Source organism: Phascolarctos cinereus, unplaced genomic scaffold, assembly GCF_003287225.1.
Source record: "Phascolarctos cinereus isolate Bilbo 61053 unplaced genomic scaffold, phaCin_HiC Scaffold_4;HRSCAF=312, whole genome shotgun sequence".
NCBI classification, from domain to species: Eukaryota; Metazoa; Chordata; class Mammalia; order Diprotodontia; family Phascolarctidae; genus Phascolarctos; species Phascolarctos cinereus.
In genome coordinates this window covers 314,852,605-314,873,178 of record NW_027555847.1, presented here as the reverse complement: position 1 = coordinate 314,873,178, position 20,574 = coordinate 314,852,605, and the positions used below count along the sequence as shown (strand labels likewise).

The 20,574-nt window shown below is 36.5% G+C and overlaps 1 long non-coding RNA gene across 1 annotated transcript in view; it reads right to left on the bottom strand.

Annotated features, from left to right (window-relative positions):
- Positions 1–5,941: 5,941 nt before the first annotated feature.
- LOC110216546 (uncharacterized) overlaps positions 5,942–20,574 on the bottom strand; it is a 55,606-nt gene continuing 40,973 nt past the window's right edge. The window contains exon 3 of the long non-coding RNA XR_013486130.1: positions 5,942–5,955. This is a non-coding gene — a long non-coding RNA (uncharacterized LOC110216546). The remainder of the gene's footprint in view (positions 5,956–20,574) is intronic.

Below are 20,574 nucleotides of genomic sequence, written 5' to 3'. Positions count from 1 at the left end.
ATGAAGGATTCCAATGAAGCACTAAGGTTTATAAAGGGGAAAAGTCATTCTCAAGTAGGGAGATCATGGAAGGCTTTTCTATCATGGAGATATTATCCCTCCTTGACACCACCCCTTGCCTAGATCTCACAAGCCACTGCCCTCTCTCCACCTCCTGAACCTTCTTGCAAAAGCCCCCTTCCTTTTGTTCTTCCCTGTGTCTTGAAGCCCCTAAACATGTGTATGCATGCACACACTCGCGCACACGCACGCACGCGCACGCACACACACACACACACACACACACACACACACACACACACACTCTTCCCATTTTTAAGAGAGGGAATTTGGAGTTCCTGTTCCACTACAAACCTCAGGCCCATTCATCACTTCCCAATATTAGTGTCCCAGGCTCCTCCATCCTCTTGATTTTGGGTCAGACAGGGCTATGCATATCATTTGGATGGGCAGAGAGTCACCAACTATAAGCCTTCCAGTAAGATGGTAGAGCACCAGACCTAACCATGTGCCCTACAATTGCATCCTAAGGCTCTTTGTGTCTTGCCATCAACTGCAACTATACCATAAGGATCACCAGGCTTTTCCATCAGTCTTGCAGTTAATCTGTCCTTTATATATTCCCCCACCCCCTGTTAGAATGTGAGCCCCTTAAGAAAAGAAACTGTCCCCCAGAGACTGTCCTACAGAGACTGTATTCTCAGTGCTAAACACAGTGCTTGGCACTAATAAATGCCTTCTCATTCACTCATTTATTCATTCAAGATGGTGGTGGATCAGAGATATTCAAGGCTTAGAAAAGACTAAAGATCAGAGAAAGGCAGTGAATAGTCCAATTTTACCAGAGTATAGAGTGTGAAGAAGGGTGTAGCATGACATAAGGCTAAAAAGGTGGGGTTGTAACAGATTATAGAAAGCCTGTATACAAGACTAAGGAGTTTAGAGAACTATTGAAGATTTTGTTTTGCTTTATTTTTAACATAGAGTCCTATTGTGAGCAGACTATGCACAGAATTGATAAAAATTGATAGGTGTATGACAGATGGTTTGGGAGAGATAGTGAATAAAATTAGGAAGATAAGTTAGGAGGTTATTGCCACAGCCCCTGTATTAGCATGGTATCCGTGAGAGTAAAAAGAAGGGACCAGATATAGAAGAAATTGTGGAAGTATTGACAGGACTTGGTAATTAATTGCATGTGATATCGCAAAATGAAAGGTAACCTAATCCTCTTCCAACTTCCCATATCTCCAATCAATTACCAGGTCTTATTGATTTCCTCTTTATCTCCTACTTCCATTGCCTTCTCTCCACTCACTCAGACACCACCCTAGTTGAGGCTTCTTCACCTCTCCAATGGACTATTGCAATCGTCCCCCAAATAGTCCCTCTTGCCTCAAGCCTCTTCCCTCTTCCATCTATCCTCCACACAAGCTGTCAAAGTGATATTTCTAAAGCACAAGTCTGACCTTGTCACTTCTCCACTCTGTAAACTCCAATGGCTCCTTCTTATCTCCAGAATCAAATTCAAACATTTCCACGGTATTTAAAGTTCTTCACAACCTGGTCCCAACCTCCTTTCCAGGTTTATTTTACAGTTATCCCTTTCATGTACTCTATGGGCTGGCCAAACTAGCTATATTATTATTCCTCATATACGATATTCTATTTCTTGTATTAGACTAACCCCCATGTTTAGAATGCACTCTCCCAACCTCCACCTTTTAGAATCCTTAGTTTCATTCAAAATTCAATGCTGCCTCCTAGATGAAACCTTTCCCTGTCCCCACCTCCACCCCAGATGCTAATGTATCACCCTTCAAAATGACTTTGTATTTATTTTCATTTTCACCTAATAGACCATAAGTTTCTCAGGACAGGAAATACTTCATTTTCTGACTCTACATCCTCGACACTGAACATACTACCTGGTGCCTACATTCTTAATAAATCCTTGTTGACTAATAACCCCAGGGTTTCAAACATGAGAGATTAGATATTTCTGGCCCAAATAGAGAAGCCATGAGTAGAAACAGGCTTGGAGAAAACATAAATTCAACTTTGGACATGGTGAATTTGTGGTGCCCATGGGACATCAAGATGATGATATACTGAGAGGGGATGGAGATGCAAGTCAAATACTAGAGAATAGACATGACAATGATCTACTGTCTCTATTCTACATAGAGGCAATAGCTAAAGATAAGAAACTGAATGAGACTGATAAGGGATTGAACAAAAGAAAATGAAGAAATCTCTGACAACACCTTAGAAGAAATGATTTGTAAACCATGAAGCACCATATAAATGTCAACTAACATCTACCTTAAGGGTTTAAGAAGAAAAGGAACCAGCAAAGATGTCAGAGAAGGACACTGAGGAAGGAGGAGAACAAGGAGGGTATGGTACTGAAGAGGATAAGGGAGGAGAGACAATATAGGACAGAACCATCCTTTCCAACACTCTCAAGCCTCATTGTCCTTTCTGTCTTCTCAAGAAATACAGAGCAGTCAGCAGCCTCTTGTAGTTTATTATTTTACAACTTACTTTTCAGGAATATACAGACTTGCTAATAAAAAAAGGAAAATTTCAAAAGATCTAGATTCCAATTATTTTTTTCCTTTAGTAAATGGGGCAACAATCCCCAAGATAAATGAAGTTTGCCAAGAATTTAATTGGGCATGCATTTATTAAGCTCCTAATATGTTCTGGGTACTGATAATATGGCAGCAGACCAGGACCAAATTTCTCTTAACATAATTCTTAATCCTTATTCCATCCATTTTAGATTGAAAATAACAAGGGACAAAGTGGGGGGGGGGTTTATACAAATAAACAAGGTATCTACTTTCTAGATTTATCCATGTCATTCTATTTTTTTTTCTGATATCAGGAGAACTTTCTGCTCTTCCTCACTGCCTAATTCTGACCTTTTTTAAATATAAAGGAAATCTGTCCATTCAACAAATGTACAAAGACAGTAAACTGCACATAAGTCATCATGGCAGGCACTGAGGGATATAAAGATGTATCTGTAATATGATCCTTATTTTCAAGGAATTTGTCCTTTACTTATATCTCTTTATGTTTTTTTAATGTTTTCTAGTTTTCCATTATATTGGTATAGTTGTACTAAGTCAAAGATTATTGATGATTCCTGATAAAATATTTTTTGTTTTGTTTTCAATTCATTTATTTATTTTTAGTTTTCAACATTCACTTTTATAAGATTTTGAGTTCCAAATTCTCTCCCCTTCCTCCTCTCCCCAAGATGGCATGTAATCTGATATAGGCTATGTATGTACAATCATATTAAACATATTTCCACATTAGTCATGTTGTGAAAGGAGAATCAGAACAAAAAGGGAAAAGCACGAGAAAGGAAGAAAAAAAGAAAATAGTATGCTTCAATCTGCACTCAGACTCCATAGTTCATTTTCTGGATAGGGATAGCATTTTCCATCATGAATCTTTTGGAATTCTCTTTCAGGGGTAGGGAACCTGCCACATGTGGCCTCGAGGCCACATGTCTTAGATCACCACTCCTGTCTTAGATCCTTGCATTGCTGAGAAGAGCTAAGCCTATCAAAGCTGGTCATCACACAATGCTGCTGTTACTATGTACAATGTTCTCCTGGATCTGATCATTTCACTCAGCATCAGTTCATATAAGTCTTTCCAAGTTTTTCTAAAATCCACCTGCTTATCTTTTCTTATATACAATACAATACAATACAATATACAATACAATTTCTTATATGTAATACAATGAAACACAATAGTATTCCATTACATTCATATACCACAACTTCTTCAGCCATTCCCCAATTGATGGGCTCAATTCCCTCAATTTCTAATTCTTGGTTATCACAAAAAAAGCTGCTATTCTTGTACATGTGGGTCCTTTCCCCTTTTTTATGATTTCTTTGGGATACAGACCTAGTAGTGGTATTGCTGGATCAAAGGGTATGCCCAGTTTTATCATCCTTTGGGCACAGTTCCAAATTGTTCTCCAGAATGGTTGGATCAGTTCACAACTCCACCAACAATGCATTAGTATTCCAATTTTCCCCCATCTTCTCCAACATTTATCATTTTCTTCTTTTGTCATGTTAGCCAGTCTGATAGGTGTGATGTAGTACCTCAAAGTTGTTTTAATTTGCATTTCTCTAATCAATAGTGATTTGGAGCATTTTTTCATAGGACTATTGATAGCTTTAATTTCTTCATTTGAAAACTGTTTATAGCCTTTGATCATTTATCAATTGGGGAATGACTTGTATTCTCATAAATTTGACTCAGTTCTTTATATATTTTAGAAATAAGGTGTTTCTCAGAGACACTGGCTATACAAATTATTTCCCAGCTTTCTGCTTCCCTTCTAATCTTGGTTGCATTGCCTTTGTCTGTGCAAAAACTTTTTAATTTAATGTAATTAAAATTATCCATTTTGCATTTCATAATGTTCTCTATCAAATACTTTTAAAATTCCAGGCTCAGTCCACGCCTTCATGCATCATTTGCACATATGTCATCCCAAAGGGGAATCTCTTGACAGGTTATCCATTGAAGATTGAAAGTTTTCTGAATTTCCCACATGTTGTTCAGATATTTAATGCCTCTAATTGCTTAAGATTTATTTTAGCATACTTCAGAACCACACCCTAACATACTAGCTTCTGTTGCTTATTCTTATCCTAACAGTTGTGGCAATTTGCAACTTATAAGGCACCCAAAATGCACATCAATTAGAAATATTTTTTACACAGAGAATAAAGTCTAAACCTAATTTTATGTGCTATAAAGCAAATTAATGGCTTCAGGCATTTCAATCTTAAATTAATTAGAGGGCTAATTTGCAGCTTCGAGAAGATAATTTCACCTATACTCTACGTAAGAGATTTCCTCTAAAAAACTAGGGTATGTCAAAAGGACACACAACCACACTTATGTGCAATATGTTAAAGCATTACTTATGGGAAAGGTAGAAAGATAAAAAAAAATCCCATGGCAAAAAAAAAAAAGGTAGGAAGACAGAAAAATCCCATGACAAGCTCTGGATTTGGGCATGGATAGGGGCCTGCTCTTCCTAGTGGTTTCCCCTCAAACTATCAAGTGCTGTCCTGGAATACTTCTTCCATTGGCTAGCCCCACAGCTATGATAGGCAGCTAGCTGCTCATTGGCTATACCCTTCCCTCCCAACAGCTGTCAAATAACCACAGCCTATCCCTTAGCAAAACAATTAAGCCTTTTAAATTAAATATATTTTCATATTTCTTGAAGCCTTAAGAAACCTTTACATTTAGCCTATCTCCAACATCTGCAAATTACCTCAAGAAGGTATATCAAAATAAGCCTAGTTATACATGTTAAATTACCTAATTCCCCACTTTTTTTGTCTGTTTCATCAAACTCCATCTTTTCTTTCAGTGTTTCATAACTGAATGAAATTTCAGTAAGCCTTCCCCAAACATACACACACCACACACACACACACACACACACACACACACACACACACACACAAACACACACACACACTACTCTTATTAGCAATGCATTGCATCCCTAAAGCTAAATCTAACATCAATCTTGTATTTCTTAAAGCAAACTTTTAGGAAATTTATATACATCATGTTTTTTAATTGACTTAAAAGTTACTCTGATGAGATAAATAGTTAAAATTCAGCTCTTAATACTAGGCATCAAACACTAAAAAGGTCCTATGTAAGTATTTGAATTAGATGGTTGACAACGGCTCAGTAGTTAGTTTTTTTTTTTAAGGGCCTCAACTCAACAGACAGAAAGAAAAAATTTTTTTCCTGTTTCATTCACCAAGATTTTGAATAGACTGCTAGGAGAGAGAAAAGGCCCCTTCGGCCAGAAGCCTACTGCTGGAAGACTTACATAAAGAGGTGCTTCACGGGAGCTCAACTCCATTATTATTTCAGCATCTGCAACACAAACAAGTCAAAGAAGTTACTGAACAAGGTACCACATAACAGGTCAGCAAAGTCTCTTTCAGTTTACTCCCTTCAAATGTTACGGCTGTTGTAAAAAAAAAAAAGGACTACATACATTAAATAGGCAATCAGCAGAAACGTAAATGAGAGTTTATTTTAAAATGTATTAAGAATTTATAAAGAGATTATAATTTATTAATTGTTGGAATTTATTTTAAAAATACCATAAATGAGAATACAATGTGCCCTCTAGGATGTCCTTAATGTCTCTTCACAGGAGCTTTTTTAATAAAAGAATCCCACTTCCTTAAGCCACTGATGGCTTCCATGAACTATCACATAAATCTGAAAGATTTAAGTTTAATTCATTTGTTTTCCTGGGAGGTAGGGAGGAAATCTGGTCTTATTTTTTCACTGGTCTGGGAAGAGCCAATATGGAGACTCCCCCATCAACCAATGAAGATCAGCCCCTAATCTGCAAGAGACAGTCTTAGAGAGTTAGGTACCTGGGGCACTGAGAGGTGCAAGGTCTTGCCCAGGATCATACAGTCAGTATTATGTTAAAGGCAGGACTTGAATCCAGGATTTCTGATTCTGAGACCAACTTTCTGTGCACTGTGTCATGCTGCTTCTCAGTATCTCTTAGAATACTAAGAAAAATAAACACTTGTTTAAAGTCTGGTCTTAAATTAATCCCCTTCCATCCTAGTTGTTAACACAAAGAGGGAAAAAATAAAGCTACAACAACATTCTTGCATAACTGAAACATTTTAGTAAATTAATCAACATTGTCCAGAATTATAATAATCATAATCACAATAATTTTATCAGACTTGAGATCTCATTGGTGTAAGAGACTCCTGGGAAAGAACTTCTTTGATAAAGGCAGATTTGTATCTTCACTAAAATTAATAATCGTAGGAGCTGATTGTAGTTCTGAAAAATTCCGTGACTAACCCACAGTCACATAGCTAGCATATGTAAAAAGTAGGACTTAGACCCAGGTCTCCCTAACAGAGAAGCCAGCTCTCTATCCACTATACCACACTGCTTCTCCATGAAAATTATTCCATAACCATAATAACAAAAACATAGGCTTTACTTTTCTACAAAGGCCAACACTATGACAGCTCAGTCAGTCAAGCACAATGCCTGGCACACAGTAGGAACTTAATAAATGTTTACTGATTGACTAGGTTGCTAGTCAATCACATGTTGCTAGGTGGATAAACCATGCTGCTTCTTTAAGTAAAACCTCTCTGCTAAGTATATGGAAGCACAGCTTTGATCTGCCCCTCTACCTAACCCTTTAAGGATGTTACTTCAGCAGACTGAAAGCTGTTCAGAATCACCAAAGTATCTTCCTGGGAAAAGTAAGTAAGATGCTTTGGTCCTAAAAGTCATAGGGCATTCCTCCTAATTTGTAATTTTTGTTTATTTTTTTTAAACCACCATAATATGTTGGAAATTATCTACTAAAATGCCCCCATCATATTTTGGGGAAAGTGGAAAACAATGTGATTATTTCTATTATTTCTATTATTTTAATATTTCTATTTGTATTATGAAGATTGTAATCTTAAAGTGAGCCATCAATACATTTTACTTTACTTTTAGATCACAAGTTGTACAAGAAAAACTACATTCAGAAAACGCAAAAATTACGTCAACTGTAAGTGAATCATTCTATAACAAATGTAAAAGAAAAAAAGAAAACATATGAGGAAAGTTGATAACCATCAAATAAAATTTTTAAATCTTGACATGAATGACATGGTATTTAAATTCACCAACACGAACCCCCAAAGAGACTCTAAGCTCTTTGAAGGCAGGGACTTTTTTTCATTTTTGTCTTTGTATGCCCACTGCCTGACACTGATCGTCAGTTACAGCAACCCGTCGGTGCCCCTACAGGGGGTCGCAGCTTGCAGAAGCTTGGCAGAAAGAACAAGGAGAGCCCAGCAGTTACTGGGGTCGAGCTTGGCCACGGCTTCAGCCTGGAGAAGGAACATCAGGAGTGACAGTGCCTGAGGAGAGCTCAGAGACAGTGCAGCCACCGAGGGCTCTCACTCCCCCCCCACAGAAACAAGGACCACCTCTAGCTCAGAATCCAGCAGGGCCCCCAAAGCTCTCAATAAAGAGTGAAGAAGACAGGAGTGTGAGCAGCGTGTGAAAAAAATACTTAAATCTCCGCCTTGCCAGAAAGTTTCTGCTCCTTAACTACACTACCCCAGGTTTCCTTTAGGATGCCAGTGTGTCCATTGCTAAGGAAAAAGGTGGTTGTTGTTATGCTGTCGTTCAGTTGTGTCCCACTCTTCACGATCTCACGGACCATAGCACGCCAATACCGTACACTGGGTTTTTCTTAGCAAAGATACTGGAGTGGTTTGCCATTTCCTTCTCCAGTGAATGAGAAAGATACCCAAATGCTATTTCTAATCCTCTGATTAAGGGCACATAATTCTGATGCTTTCCCTCCACCTGTAGAAGAAAAGACAATATATGTTGGGGATATGAGAAGACTATTCTCTATTCACTATTTCCTGAAAAGAACTACTTCTTTTGGAGAGAGGAAACTAAGGCACAAACAAAAAAGTAAAGTAAGTCACTTGCCCAGGGTCACACAGCTAGTAAGCTGAAGTGGTTTCTTAATTCATTTCTTCTGTCTCCAAATCCAGGGCCTTCTCCATTACACCAAGCTCCCTTTCTCATTACAAAACAATAATGATTTTCTTTTTTTTCCTATCACTGAAAAACTGAATTAATCCCTAATTTACCCATGTAGATAAGTTTCTTGTCCCTGGAGGAGTTGTGGAGAAAATTTAAAGAGATAAAAAATATGATAGATACTCTAAACCCACCTGGCTTCTCTAATTGTATTTTTTCCTTTATTTTTTGCAAACGAATTCCCCTTTCTCAGCAAAGGGCAACAAGTTCTGTATTTACTTGTAGAACTGAATCGCTAATCCAAGCAACTTTTACTTTAAGCTTAAGAATAAAAGAGAATTTTATATATGCTAGACAAGTTACAACTGGCTGCTCCTCATGCATTATCTCTGTGCCCTAAATACCAGGCAGAGAGGCCCCATTACACCTCACTTTATTTTCTAATGATATATTTTCCACTGAGATGCCATGAAACATATATTTTTTTAACATAGCAGGTGACACTGAAAATATTTAGGATACTGAAGAAAGGCTTCATGCTGGTATATTATTTTTTAAAAATAACACTGTAGTTTAATTTACATTTTCCTAAACAGTTTCAGGAGAAAACAAGAGTTAATGTCTGTCCAAAAGTTGGCTGGCTAGTCCTGGGGAAGAGTTTCTAGTACAAAAACTTTGGGTTTAGTCATATTTCTGGTTTTGTGTTGTTTTAGTTTTTTTTAATTTCATTCCCACAACCAAATTCTTAAAAAAGATTCTAGGGTACGATGTACAACAATATACAATGTTGTTGGTTTATAGTACCAGTCATATTGAACATTCATTTCTTTGGTTGTTATAACACACAAAATGAAATATTAGAACATGCTTGGCAATGAGAACAAAAAGTAGGGATATAAAATAACAACTAGAAAGTAAGAAGGAAGGAAGGAAATAAGCATTAATTATGTACCTTCTATGTCCAGGCACTAGGCTAAGCACTTTAAAAATATTATCTCATTTGATCCTCACACATATGAGAGATAGGTTCTATTTTTATCCCCATTTTACTGTTGAGGAAATTGAGGCAGACAGAACTGAAGTGACTTCACCAGGGTCATACCACTAGTAAGTGTCCCAGGACACATTTGAACTCAGGTCTTCTGATTTCAGACCCAGGGCTCTATCCACTGCACCACCTAGCTGTCTCCAATGAGATCTGACATACACTGGTCAGAACAAACCATTTCTTTGTTTTTTGAAAGACAAGATTTCTCACATTTCAAGATCCAAATGAAATGCAACAGATGATGTTTAAGAAGGGGAAAAAAATATGCTGTCAAGTTTGTGGATCCTTGTGTGTACTAATCATTCTTTCTGCTTAACAACATGGTCCTATGGAAAACAGCAAATTTGAGGTTAAAAAACAAAACAAAACAAACCCTGGATGCACATTCCAGTGCTGCTGCTTACTAGCTCTTTGACCCTGAACAAGCAAGTTCACCCCTTAGCCATCTCAGGTTCCTCATACAATGGTGGGGTTAGACTAGGGGATCCTTTGACATTTCTTCTCAGTAATCTAGGAAATAATGTTATCCTGATGAAGTTATATTTCACACACCCAGAAAGATATTATCTTGCCCAGGTCCAATAACAATCTAAGATAAGCATAATAATAAGGATTTTGGATTTCTTTCACTTACACTATCTAAAGAAAAAGAGCACCCCCCAAAAAATAGGCAGAATGATCAAAAGTTTGCTTAGAAATAAAAATTAGGCTTTCCTAAACAAAGTTGAATGAAAGAAGACAAAAGATTTTTGATAAATTAACAAGCTGTTGGGAAAACCAACAGTCTGCAGAAATATTCTTCTGCCTAGAGCTATTGAACTATTCAGGTGTACACAGCTTAAGGTAAACTGAAGAGATAGCTATCTAATGACTCAGGCTATGAGGAGATGCTTCAAGATTAGAAAAAAAGCAATAAAATCAATTGTACAATAAAACCTCATTAATTCAAATTGGGCATGAGGAATTAGTGCATGGTCTAAACTAGAGGTCATAAATTTTAACAGAAACTCCATGCTTTGTTCACAGAATCACAAATTGCTGACAAAACCTTCTGCCAAACCCAACAAATAAGTAAGTCATATGTAATTATCAGTCCTATTTATAAGGGAATGATGTGCCAAAAAAATTAAGGTCTTGAAGTAGGTGGGTTAAATACGCCCCCACTGCAATCTGGTATACTACTGACAATCCTTCATCAGAGTTAATATGGAAATCAATCAGCAAATACTTTCTGAGTTAATACTATGTACAAACACATATAAAAAGTTCGACATCAATGTAAGAGAAACTTCACAAAGTTAGAGGACAGGGACTAACTACGTAATTTCATTCCTATAGGGAATTCCTGGATAAGAAAACTTCCTCTACCAATAATAGTTGACATTTACATAGTGCTGTAGAGTTTAAAAAGTGCTGGGCCAACCTTCATCTCATTTTATTATGATTAATTAGCAAATGGTATAAAAGAGGGAAGGACACTCAAAGCACTTGGGAATAGTTTGAACAAAAACAAATTATGGTATGAGGTTTGAGAATTAGCATGGTAAATTCAGGGTTTGATGTGTCAACTAATTAGAATGGAAGGGTGGGAGCTGTAGAGAATTAGGGTGAGATAATATCATGGCCAGATAAGAGGAAGCCTTGAATGCTGGTCTAAAGAGTTTATTATCTGGGAAAAGGCCCCACATGTACAAAAATATTCATAGCAGCTCTTTTTGTGGTGGCCAAGAATTGGAAATTGAGAGGATGCCCATCAATTGGGGAATGGCTGAACAAGTTGTGGTATATGAATGTAATGGAATACTATTGTGCTATAAGAAATGATGAACAGGCTGACTTCAGAAAAACCTGGAAAGATTTATATGGTCTGATGCTGAGTGAAGTGAGCAGAACCAAGAGGACTTTGTACACAATAACAGCCACGTTATGCAATGACTAAGATTGTTAAACTGAACCCTTCTCAGCATTACAAGGATCTAAGACATCTCCAGAGGCCTCGGGATTGGAAAATGCTGTCCACATCCAAAGAAAGAACTATGGAAGTCGAATCGCTATCACTTATTTTTACCTTCTGTAGAGTTTTGTTTCATCTTTCTGATGGTTCCTCCTATTGGTTTAATTTTTACTTACAACTTCACTAATGTGAAAATATGTTTAATGGGTATGTAAATATAAAGCCTATATCAGATTGTGCGCCGTCTTGGGGAGGGTGGGGGGGAGGAAAAGGGAGAAAAATTTTCAACTCAAAAGCATATGGAAAAAATAAAAAAATAAAAAATAAATTTAAAAAAAGAGTTTATTATCCTATAATCAACAAATGGGAACCAATACTGTGTGGTTTTCCAAAAGGCAGGGGAAGAAAAAGAATCCCCAGATAGAGGAGGTCATCAATATGAAAATATGGAAAGAAATAATAAAGGATTAGTTCTAAGAAATAGTCATTAGAGTAGTGACAAGGAAGAGTCATTGGTGATTTTCCAGAAAGCACTTTCAATATAATTAAGGCGACAGAGGCCAGATTCCAAGGAGTTAAGGAAAGAATGGCGGTAAAGGAATAGAGGCCATTAGTATAGGCCACGCCTTCAAGAAAGTTGGCAATGAAGGAGAAATATAAGACTATAGCTGAGGAAGGAGTTAGGACAGTAGAGTCAAACAAAGGGCATTGTCATTTTTTCCCTTTAAGTTAAAAGAGCCCTGTGTATGTTTGGAGGAAAAAGAAAGGTTAAATATGTCAGAGAGAACATAATTTTCTTTCAGAGAGGCCTTTAAAAATACAGGTAAGACCATTTTGATGATGCTAATAATAGGGTAAATGTATTCTGGCCTGGAGGGAGAAACAAGGTCAATAGGTCTTGAAAACCTATCTTCCTGGTTTGTGATTCTATGATTTTAACCCCACTTCACGGGAATGCTAAGCACATTAATTATGTTTTCTGAAGGACTCTGGATAGCTACATTCATTATTTTAAAAATTCTAATTCCTGTCATTTCTTTTTAAGATATTGAAGTCAACAAATATTTGTTAAGCATCTACCACATAGAGGACACACTCTATATGAATCATGTTCCTTTTTATTGATATGTTGTCTTCTGTCATGAGTATGTAACCTCTTTGAGGCAGGGATAGCTTTTGTGCTTTTGCCTTTCTTTGTATCTGACTTCCTCTGTGCCTGGTATATGGTGATTAAAAATGCTCTTCTTGAGAGAGGCTGGGTAGACAAAAATAAAACAAGATCTGTTGTCCAAGAGTTTATAATCCAGTAACAGCAATGGTGTCATGGAAAAAAGTCAAGAGACCTAAGTTGGAATCCCAGCTTCACCACTTTCTATCTGGATGATAGTGGGCAAGTCCCTTCACCCCTTATTCCCAATTACCTCATCTCTAAAACTAGAATCATACCTTCACTACTTATCTGTCAAGGCTGTTTTAAGGCAGGTGTTCTCAACTGGATCCATATACTTTTTTAAATAATATTTTGATAACTATATTTCAATAGAATTGGTTTCTCCTTAGTAATCCCATTGTTTTATTTTACACAATTGAAAACATTATTTTGAGGAGAGGCCCATGGCCTTCCCCAGATTGTCAAAAGGGTCTGTGTTACAAAAAAAGGCCAAGAATTCCTGTTTTAAGGAAAGCACTTGGTAACCCTATGTGAATTGTGGGGTTATTGTTACCATGGGAGGATAAGGCATGTATACAATGAACTACAACTTAGTACATAGTAAGTGTATAAGAGGAGAGATTGAGGCAGGGAGACATGACTTCCAGTTGTGAAATCAGGGCAAATTATATGAAGGTAGGGACATCTGAGCTGGGTTTAGTACAATGAAAAGAATTTCAAGAGTCCAAGATGTGGAGAGAGGGTACAACCTACACTAACATACAAAGATGGGAGAGGTCGGAATAAGGTCATACATTTTGACTCAAAAATACAGTACATGAAAGGGAAGGATGAGAAGTAAGACTGGAAAGGTAGATTGGAAATAGTATAGGGCCTTGAATACCAGGGTTTTAATACTTTATTCTCTAGCCACTGGAGAGTTACTAACTGGTTTTGAGCAGAAGGATATGATTAAACCTGTGCATTAGGAAAATTAATATGACATTAGCATGAAGGATGAATGGGTAAGAAAGGAGATTAGAAGGAGGCAGACAAATTAGGGACTATTAGGATAGTCCAGCCAAGAGGTGAGAAAGCTAAACATTATGCCAGACATGGGTGACGTGTTAGCTGGTTTTGCTGAAAGTTTTTTTCTTCTCTTTTTCATTCTTTGTTATGAAGGATTGTTCTCCGGATGAACCTAGGCAGAAGGATAAATTAGGAATTGAAGATGATATAAAAACAAAAAAATACTAGTAAAATATTTAACCAAAAATGGAGATGATAATATGAGGGTTCTAAATCTTAATGCACACTATACATGTGAGTTATTATTACTAGCATGATTATTAGAGTGAAGCAATTTGGGTAGAAAAGTAGGGCCAGATACCAGAGATATTAAAGAAATAAAATTTACAAGACTTGGCAACTAACCAAACACAGTGGTTGAGAGAAAGAAGAGATAGGAGAGACATAATTAGACAATAGTTTTTATGAAAAAGCTCTTGGAGGTTTTAGTGGACCACAAAATCTATATAATTCAACCATGTGACATGGCAGCCCACAAATGAAAATAGTTTTAATCTGAACTATGTCCAGATTAAGGGAGGTGAGAGTCCCATTATACTCTGTCCTGGTCAAATCAGATCTGTTTTGTGTTGTTTTCATCATCACATTTTAGGAAAGACATTAACTAACTAGAGCACTTTCAAAGTAGAACCACCAGAATAGTGAAAGAACTGGAAAATATATCATATGAGGATCTATTGAAGGAAATGGGAAAATTTAGTCTGAAAAAGAAAAAAATGTCTAGGGAGGAAAAGGGAGTTGAACATGACTGCTGTCTGGAAAGGTCTTCACGGCTGTCATGTAGAAGTAGAATTCAACTCGATCTTCTTAGCCCCTAAGGGTGAACTAGGAATAGAAAGGCAAAATTTGGCTTCATGTAATAATTATCTAACAGTGAGCACCATGAAAAGTGGAAAGACTGCTGCAAAAGATAGTGAGCTCCTTATTACCCGAAGTCTTAGTGCAGAAGCTGGACCACAGATGCAAAAGATTACTTATCATAGATGTAGAAAGGATTCATTTTCTGGCAGAGAGTAGATAAATGGCTTCTGTGATCCTTACTGATTTAGGTTCTCTGATTCTATGAAGTAAGGCTCTGAAGTTTCAATATATTTTACCTACCAGATAATGGAATCCATTTTTTTTAAAGAGGAAAATTGTAATAACTACATAAGCAATCAATTTTTCATAATACTCAGTAGCAATTATTTTTAAATAACATGTTTCATTTACAGATTTGAAATAGTCCTCTTTTCTTATTTTAAAATTATCACCTTTGGTTGGGGGTGGGGGAGGAATCTCTGAATCCACATAAATTCAGTTGGGATGAATAATTCTGATTAACTACATATAAATTCCTCATTGACAGTTAACCAAGAGGCACTAAGAGAAAGTTAGTCTGTCTTTCCAAGCAATCTTAAGATGGGTCTGTGGTTGTACTAGTCAAGTTGAATCCTTTCCAAAATATCATTAGTCAGATATTACTTTGGCATTTCCCCTCTTCACAGTATTTACTTATACTCAGGTCCTCATGAAAACTAAAAAGTCCTCTTATCAATTCATGTTTTTAATGGCTTTCTCCTACAGACTCACTTCCTAAAGCAACACAAAACTCAATATTTTGACAGGTTCATACACACTATTACAAAAGAACTAAATTTTACCCATTGAAGAACCTAAGGCAACAAATGCCAAATTAAAGTATATCTTTACATGTCACAACTACTTTCTACTTGGTCTAGAAAAGAAATTCAACCTGTAGAATGACATTAGCAGCAATAGTATAGGCAGGTGTATATGTGCTAAATATGTGGTCAGTTTTTAATTAGAAGTTAATCACATAAATATTGCATCCCCAACTTTTTTTGCCTCTTCAAAATTTTTAAGAAAAATTTACCTGTCTTCTTCCCAATTTCCTCAGAGCCCTAAATTTCTGATAGATAGTAGCTAGCAAATCTGATAAAGTATTTTGGATTAATATGATGATAATGAGTAAGAATGGACTTAAAGTATGTGCATTAAAACAAGGACTTTGTAGAGACAGTCTTAAGTGAATCTAATTATAGGAATTTTAGATATTATAGTAGAGAGAGGTAAGACACTCTGGGACATTTAGGCCTATTAGCCTAATCACACCAGGTTTGTTGTTGTTGTTTGTCCTTTGTTTTCATTCTCAAAGAGGACCAATGACATCATGGAGTGATATCTTAACTCATGGGTGAATCGGATTTAAATGAGGTAGAGTTCCACAAAGTCATCAGCCTTACTCTCTCTTCCAGAGTCAATGAAGTCCAGTAGCAAGACAAAAGCCAGGACAACCAGTGATGACCCAGGATGCAATAGATGACCTTGGCACCTTCAATGTCCGGCTAATTCTAAACTAACTGTTCCACATGCAACAACCAGACCTGTGTGTATACATTTGTGTGCACAGAGGTATGTATATGTCACATATTTGTTTGGGTATGTAGCTTATAACTTTATATTAAAAATATTCATGGCCAAGCATGCTGTCTTTTAAAATGAAATTGGGTATAATACTTATCATTACAGTACCAAACACAGCATAGTGGATAAAAGAGCTGGCCTCAAATCGGGTAAGACTTGGTTTCATTTTCTTGCCTCTTACACATACTGGCTATGGGATCTTGGATGCATTACTACATCTCAGTACTCCAGACAGCTCTCTAGGACTATAAATTGTACAGCAGGTACAACCTGCATTGGTATCCTTACCAGAAGCTCCTTATACAAATTACATCACAGGCCTGATTTAAAAAACAAAAACACTTGATGATGATGATGATGATGATGATGATCTCATACTCATCTATCATTCTTTCACATTTAGTGTTCTGCAAACTATTACATAAGTGGGTAAAATAACACCTTTTGATAATTAAAGTATTAAGATATAAACTCATTTTCTGTAGACTTACTATAGAAAACAAGGCTTCTCTGAGATGTCAATAAAAGAGAGAACGATGAGAATAACATTCTCTTATCTTGTTCCCATATGATTTTCATTTTATCTGCAAGGTCTTTGTATTTTGAAAGCTTTTTATTATACATAACTAGGAGGTCATGAATATCCAGTATAGCGACATATATTTAAAACATTGTTCTCAGTTTTGATGGATCATTGATATATCTGGGCAATTATGGATTAACAGTTTTGTCTGCGATAATGCTCCAGGTCTGGTATCATTTATCTGTTGAATTTTTCAAAAGTATTTTGGGATCTCTCTAGTCACCAAGTTCTATCTCCCTAGATATTCTGTAGGTGCTAAATTTATCTTTCAGTGATATGTTGCACATTTCCTACCATTTCCTTGTGTAAACTGCACTGATCAATGAGTCTGAATTGCTTACAGAATATCCATCTATAATTTTTGATGGCAAGGACCTCATTTTGAATTGCTATAATGAACCCCTCTGTCTACAAACAAACCAGGATGGCTCAGACATTTGATTGACACTTCTTTATCATCACATTGTTGGTTGTGTTGATGTAGATATTACCCATAAAGGGCCTTTTGATTCTTCTCTAGAACCATTTCTTAGGCTGCATCCAAAGGTAACTACTTAGAGTAACATTCAACAAATCCAGGAGCATTTTTTTTACTCATTGCTAGCCATTGTCCGTTTGTACCAAAAGCATTTCTATAAGTTTTTAGCTTTCCATGTGTTTTCATGACATGAAAAAATCATAGAATCACAGATTTAAAGTTGGAAAGGATATTAGAAATACCACTTATCCAACTCCCCTATTTTACAGATGAAGAAAAAGCTCAGAGACCTTAAGTTACTTGTCCAAGATCACACAGCTAGCATCACAAACATTGGCAGATGTTTGAACGCATGTCCTCTGACCACCTTCCTCTTTTCTGACAAGGAGGTATGCCTTAGGATGATGTGTTTTGTCAATATTATATGGGTTTTTGTTAGGATACTTTCCACATCTGACATGGACCATTTTACCAAAAGTGTTACATTAAAACTGGTTTTGATTTGGTGTTGATTGACTCAGACATGTTCTTTCCATTGAACTTTGATTTTAGGATGCCAGCAAGTCTCTTAACACAACAAATCTCTAAGTTTCTCCTTCATAGCTATATACTTGGTGAGCCTTGCCTGGAAGAGACTAAGATACTTGTATGTATTGCTGTCATCATCCCTTGGTTTAATTTAACTACTCAATTCAAGTCTTTAATCTAACTTTCTTGGCTTAAATTAAGAATTTTATACTTACAGAGTCCAAATGACATCTTTATATAATTGGAGACAACTTCCATGCAATGAAGAAACAGTTTATTGTGTTTTTAATAGAGTCATTTAACTTGATATTATCATCAAGTGATAAATACATTGGTAATCAGTTCTGGTCAAGGCAGCAAAGTGATGGAAACAGGACTGCCCAGTCCACATTTATACCAGCAAAGACCAAAAAAAAAAAAAAAAGGCACCAGACTAAATACATATTAAAAATACAAAAAGAAACTACAGTTATGTAACTTCATCCAGCTCAGATCCACACAAGGAGATACACAGAAACCTGCAAACACTAAACTTTTGGTTTAGCCAAAGATGCCAGGTTGAAGACATTGCTTAGAGATTTTCCATCCTGAAGGGCACTAGTATCTGTACCATGGACCATAGCTCTGCTACAGACTCCCAACAAGCAAATTCCCAAGGTGGTTAGTCACCTGGAGTGCTAACAAGAGCAAGAGTATATCAGCTATCCAGGTATCCATAGTGAAAGGCAGGGGTGAAGGAGAGACCTGAACACTCCAGTGAGGACGATCCAGGACAGTTAAACATCGGTCTAGCATGCTGTAAGGGCTCTAAAAGTTTAAAGGATAGCCACCCCTGACAGTCTTGAAGAGCTCAGCACTCTGTACTTGGTGGCTATATGTGAGCCTTGGACCTGCCAGTAACAAAAAATCCCAATTCTAGAATAAGCCTAAAAATACAAATAAACAGATAATGATAAAAACAAAAACTTTTGTGGATTGAGGAATATTCAGGACACAAACCTAGAGGAAGAGAAATTCTACTGTGATTATTGGTAGACACTGAGCTAAAGGTATAGTTGGTCATATGGGCTACTAGAATTTTTGGAAGAAATGAAGCAAGAGATTTTTTAAAAAAAGAGATTTTAATGTAAATTAAATGAGAACTTTAGAGGATAGAATTAGAAATAGAATAAATTGCTTAGTATAGATGGAGCAAAACCTTACCTAAGGAAAAAACTCCTCTCAAGCCAGAAATCAATGAGTCCATGAGACAATAAGAAATACTGTATCTAAATTGAAAGACTAAAAAAAAAAAAAGAAACCTCAGAAAATATTAGCCCCACCCTATCAAAAATAATTGACTTAGAAAAAAGATCAAGGAGAGATGCTCTAAAAATAAGACAGCCTGAAAACCACAGCCAAAAAATACCCCCCAGATATCATGTTTCAAGAAATCATAAATAACGTCACACTGTATACCAAGATGAGGTCAAAATAGATAAATGACTTGAACATAAATGCTGATATCATAAGTAAATTAGGGAAGCATGGAAAAATGTGCCTGTCAGATCTATGGATAATGGAAGAGTTTGTGACCAAGCAAAAGAGAAAGAAAATCATGGGAAGTAAAATGGATGGTTTTGATTATGTGAAATTAAAAAGCTTTTGCACAAACAAAACTAGCAGCCAAAATTAGATGGAAAACAGGAAATGGAGGGAAATTTTTACAGCAGGTTTCTCTGATAAAGGCCTCCTTTCTCAAATATATAGGGAACTGACCAAATTTGTAAAAATAAGAGCCATTCCCCAGTTAATAAATAGTCAAAAGATACGAACAGGTAGTTTTCAGAAGGAGAAATCAAAGCTATCAACAATCACATGAAAAAAATGTTCTGAATCACTACTAATTAGAGAAATACATATTGCTTTTCCCACTTAGTAATTTTTTTTTCAATTACATGCAAAGATAGTTTTCAACATTCACTTTTATAAGATTTTGAGTTCCAAATATTTTTCTCCTTCTCTCCTTTCCCTCCTCACTCCCAAAGATGGTAAGCAATCTGATTTAGGCTATACATGTACAATCATATTAAACATATTTCCACATTAGTCATGTTGTGAAAGAAGAATCAGAACAAAAGGGAAAAACCACAAGAAAGAAAAACAAGAGAGAGAAAAAGAATAGTATGCTTTGATCTGCACTCAGATTCCATAGTTCTGTCTATGGATTTGGACAGCATTTTCCTTTATAGGTCCTTTAGGATCGTCTTAGATCATTGCATTGCTGAGAAGAACTAAGTCTATCCAAGCTGATCATCACACAATGTTGCTGTTACTGTGTACAATGTTCTCCTGGTTCTGATTGCTTCACTGACCATCAGTTCATGCAAGTCTTTCCAGGTTTTTCTGAAATCCACCTGTGCATCATTTCTCACAGCACAATAGTATTCCATTACATTCATATACAACAACTTGTTTAGCCATTCCCCAATTGATAGGCATCCCCTCAATTTCCAATTCTTGGCCACCACAAAAAGAGCTGCTGTAAATATTTTTGTACATGTGGGTCCTTTTTCCTTTTTTATGATCTCTTTGGGATACAGACCTAGTAGTGGTATTGCTGGAGAAAGGAGTTTTATAGCCCTTTGGGCATAGTTCCAAATTGCTCTCCAGAATGACTAGATCAGTTCACAGCTCCACCAATAAT